The sequence below is a fragment of the Channa argus genome, chromosome 9, assembly GCF_033026475.1.
Source record: "Channa argus isolate prfri chromosome 9, Channa argus male v1.0, whole genome shotgun sequence".
Lineage (NCBI taxonomy): Eukaryota > Metazoa > Chordata > Actinopteri > Anabantiformes > Channidae > Channa > Channa argus.
Window position 1 is genome coordinate 17,170,008 of NC_090205.1, and position 5,287 is coordinate 17,175,294.

Here is a 5,287-nt window from a genome sequence, read left to right on the forward strand (position 1 = left end):
GCTGTCTTGATGAAGAAGGCTTTAAAGATTATTCTGTGGCTTTGCTCTGTGGATGCAGTAAAAAAGTTTCAAATATCACGGTGAGAGTTTACCCCTAAGTCTTCATTTTAAGGGTTTAAAATACAAATCCCCATGGCATACACTGAGATGACATTTACCGTCATTACTATAATTTGTTTACAGAAGCTTTGGACTAAACAGTGCTGCTTCCTCTTTAATGGAAACAAAATGCTAATAAGGAAGACAAATGTCTCTCCCTGCTCCATTGTGTGCATCTCTTACAAAACTTTCAATCATTCACGCTAATTACTGTTGCTGGCTAGTTAAAGGGAATGATTGACATATTTTTAGTCTAATGTGCTTTAAAGTTACAAGATCCAGAAAATGTAAATTTTATTGTGAATGTTTCCTTAAAATGTATATTGGGGATGAAGGCAAATAGCAGTGAAGTGATCACAAATGCATCGTGTTACTTCAGTCACAGTCTTGCGCATATTTGTCTGAAGCATTCGTTGTTTTGCCTTAAACATAAAAACTTACACAGAAAACAATAAAGGACAGAATAAAAATAAATGGAGTAGAATAATTGTGGAAATACAATCAATCAAATATTGTATAATGATTGATTGTATAATGATATACCTACCACTACCAGGTGAGTGAACAGGCTGCTAATTTTGCATTAAAATATTGAATGTTTTTGTCGCAACTATTACATCAATGTGTTTCTATTTACTCCCAGAATATAAAGTCAAGAAGAAGTAATGTCAAAACACCTTCCCCTAAAAAAAAATATCCCTTCTCTTCTTCTGACCTTACTTAATTCTGTCTATTCAATTTTATACAGAAATACAGAACCAGTATTTTTATTCTCCTATTACGATATGTGGGTTAGTAATCGGCATCAAAGGCAACTCAGTTTAAATAAGCTTAGCTGAATATACTAATTTAATATGTGCACTGATATTACATTAATCAGTAATTACAATTAAAGGTCGTCCTATCAGAATGGCTTATTTATACACAGTGGCCATGTTTCCATGTACACGTATGTGGGTTGCATACTGAACAGCTAGTGAGTCATTTGACTTAGCAGATCAATGGTTGCTGGTCGATGAACGGCTTACTGCTTTGAAACAAGCACCCATTCTGTCAAGCAGCCAGGAGGGAAGCCCACATACATGAATGTCCTCTCAATTTCACTTTGCATTCCTTTTTTAAATACACAATTTACTCACACAACATCGCTTCACACTCCGCTCATACGCACATGTGCATGCACACATACACACTCTGGATAAGCCAATGAATTCAGCCCGTGGTAGAATTCAGGATCAGAGTGAAACTTATTTCACTACAGTGTGAGACAGACTAACGAAGACAACGGAGACGGCAAGAGAAAAGGAGAAAAGAGGATTTGAGGGAAAAGAGAGGCACGATGAGATAAAAGCTGACAAGAACAAAGAGAAAAGAGAGAAAACTAAGAACAAAAGAGAAAATAAGATGCCTAATTTTCCTGAGAAGATTTGTAGCGCTAGCTACAGAACCAAGCGAGTTGTGTCTGTAACTACAAGAGTCCATGCACTGGTCAGAGGAGTAAAGGAAAGGTTATGACTTTGACTGTACTTGTCAGTTCCTTGTATTGTCAAAATTGTGTGCGCACATCTAAGTGTTTTTGTGTGTATGTGTGTGTGTCTATTTGCTCGCCAGGACAGACTCCAAAAGTATAGAAATCAGGAGATTCGGCTGCAACAACAGCATGGGAATATATTCATTTACATGATTGAAGACACATGGTGGATGTGTGCATGAATATTTTATGAGAGCACTAAACCCAATTAAAATATTAATATGAAATGAAAAGAAAAAACCACAACCCTAAAATGTATGGTTTTCTTTTTCCATGCAATACTTGGTTTATATCTAATATTCAAATATTTATGTTTTTCCATTTGTTCAGAAAATGTTTAGGAGGACTTTCTTTGAAGACCCTAAGTCTAACCCAATTTGGTCACATGACAAGATACATTTAAGAGATGAAATGCTCTACAAATGCAGCAAGACACAACATGGGAACACTTTTAATTTTAAATGTGGTTGAGTTGCACACTCAAATATGGATTAAAAACTTTCCACATAATTGTAAATTGCACATTTTACATATATGCATTTGTAGATTAATTGGATTTACAGCTGTGGCATGAGTCAGTCATAATGTTTGATGTCTTGTTCTAAGACACCACAAAGAGGTGGTTTTATTTTTAAGGTTCCCCATCTGACCTTTATTTGAAGCAGGACTTCTCAAAAAAAATATAAGCCACTACCACTAGCAGCACAATAAATATGCAAGGAAGATGACTTGCATATACAAATAAAAAGAGAAACAGTAGTATCTGGACATACTGTAACACTGCCTGTCAAAATAAAAAAAAAATTTATTTTAAAGTTAACAGTTGCCCTAATTTTTTGGATTGATAAATGGAGACTAATACAGCAGTCACACAACATAAGTGAACTTCGAAATGGAGGAGTAGCAGGCAGATATAGGCAGAGAGAATGTTTTTGATTAAATGGCCTTAATTTTCTAGCTATTTATCTAATTTAATATCTGATGTACAGGTGGTATGTGAATATATCTATATGATACCTAGAATGTGGCTTTTAGTCATCTTAACTCAACTTAAGTCTTCAAACTACATCCAGAAGGACAGAGGAGACGCTGGAGGCTGTTGCAGAATTGACCTATGATGTCAGCGAGCGAGACGGACGCTTCCTGATTGTAGCACGTGTTGGCATGAATGATGAGAACACTAAGGTAGTACAGTGTGGTTCGTGAGTTTCAGCAAGTGTCTGTTTGCATCTGACTCTGAATGGTACGTATATATAGGGAGCGTGTCTGTGCTTGAGTGTTTGTATTGGTTGTGTCTTTAAGCATTCACAGCAGAAAGATTATTTTATCCTCTATGTTCCTCTCCCTCTTTCTGTGTGTGTGTGCGTGTGAGACAACTGCAGTAATGCGTATGTTAGTTCCAGTCCGTTGCTTGAGAATCAGAGCAGAGCTTGTACATGTGTGCGTTGTGTGTCACAGAAATAGAGAGAGAACTCATCATGCCATCCTCAAATCAGGGTAGATCAAGGTAAATATGTGTGTGTTTGTATGCGTGTGTGTGCATGTATGCTACCTGCAGGCAAGTAAAGTTACTTCTGTGTCTACACTGATTAGCATAGCATGTGTTTCAACATCAAAGGTGAAGCTCAGTATTGATGTCTCAGTGGGAAAATGTTCATATTTAACTGATGGTTAGAAGCAAAATTATATTTTCTTCATCTGCATCCCCTAAAATCTTTAAAGTTCTTAATTAGGTCACTTTTCAACATAAAGTATAAAATGTGCCCTGAGTCCTTCTGGATGTGACCTTAACCATCATCATACATCTGCAGACACACACAAATCAGACAGTCTGTGTGTGTGTGTGTGTGTGTGTGTGTGCGTGTGTGTGTGTGTGTGTGTGTATATCATGTATCAGAGGCTTCAGTTCAGTGCCCACACCTAACTCCCTAACCTGAATGTTGAGATGAGCGTACAGTAAATAGAGTCATAGATGTTCCAGTCCATCGCCCATGTTCGGTTGTGTCATACTGATAAAATTATGGAAGGTCATGATACAACGAGCTGGAGTGGTGCAGTAGAGTAGAGTGTGTGTTTGTGTCTGTGTGTAAGCATGCATGCACTCCAGCAGGAACAATCTACACAGCAGCAAATACACAATAGTACAGTACAGTTGCTGCCCTTCATGTTGGTGCTTGACCTGCCAGTGTTTCCCTCTCATGACTAAAAGCATCAGAGTTAAACATACATGTAAAACAGGCTGGTTCTCAGAATAACTGGGGACTTATGAAGTTCTCATATGAGTCAGTAAACCACCTGAGTTAGAAAGCTAACTCAGGTAATTAGTGCTTGTTAGACATTTAGGGCTCTAAAAAGAAAAGTGGGCCACAACCCATCAGAAAAATATGATAATACAAGAGCAAACTCACGGGCACTTGTCCTGATATGATAGAAATACCCAAGTTTAACCCTGTGCCCACCTGTGGCAGGGTAATTAAATTTTGAAATCTGCAACCGGATGATCATACATTCATACTTGCCGCAGGGCTGTGAAGTACTCACATTAGTTAGTTGAGTGGTCTCCCTAGATTACCGAGAGATCACATGTTCTATTCCTGGAAAAAATAGTGTAATATTTAATTATAAACCAAATCCTTTTGGATAACTCATTTTTTAGTCATCTCTCGCAGCGATGGTAAAATGCATCTTCTTTTTAAATACATCGATTGTATAAGGTTTGTTTATTTAGAAATAAACCTCTCTCAAAGTTTTTATTTTAAAAAAATATCAGTGCATTGATCATCTCCAATTTCTAAAATGATGTTTCAGTGGTAATGATGAAATTATTAGCAATCACAGGAAAAATTAACAGATTGAGTGATGGAAAGATTTAATGTCTTAAAACTGTCTAATGGATCCACAATGACTGACTTTAGGTGAAAGCAACTCGCATAGTCATATTATTTAAGCTTCACATCATATAAAGTGTCAAATCTCAAGTCTGAATATCTAGATTCGCCTCAACCCACTTCCCAAAACAGTTAAACACACCCAAGAAGTATTAAAACTGCACCTTGCAGTTCATTTTTAACTCCCGATCGCTGTGTGTGTCTTATGTGGAAGAGAGAACCTGTGTAGCTTTAAATATACACTTTTCAACCATACCCTTTTTGGGAGTCAAAATCGATATGTCACAGATGAATTGAATGTTCAATGTACTTTTGCATTACATTAGATTATGCTGGACATGAAAGTCACCATTACCTTTGGTCATTGTTTTTGCTGAATTCTGCAGTCTAATATGTTTTATATGTTGTAGATGCATTAAAATCATGCAGGTTTGATGTGAATAAAGTGGCTTTTTTGGATATGTTGTTCAAATGCACTACATATCCGTTTTTCAATGAGCCACCACCACAACTTTTACTGTAGTTATTTTGTGAAGTTAATGCTGTCCTAACCTTTCCTATTGTCTTACATTGTGTATGTGAGTTTGAATGGTTGTATCCGCCTTAATCGAAGCAAGAAAACAATGCAGGACAGGTAAGATGAGGCAGCAAGTTATTATTTTATGGTTATTTTAACGTTGATATTATGAAACGGGCGGAGTAGCAGGACTTAACGCTGCAGAGGACCGGGGGAGGGCGGATGTACAGGTAATGGCGTGGAGCCCAAAGA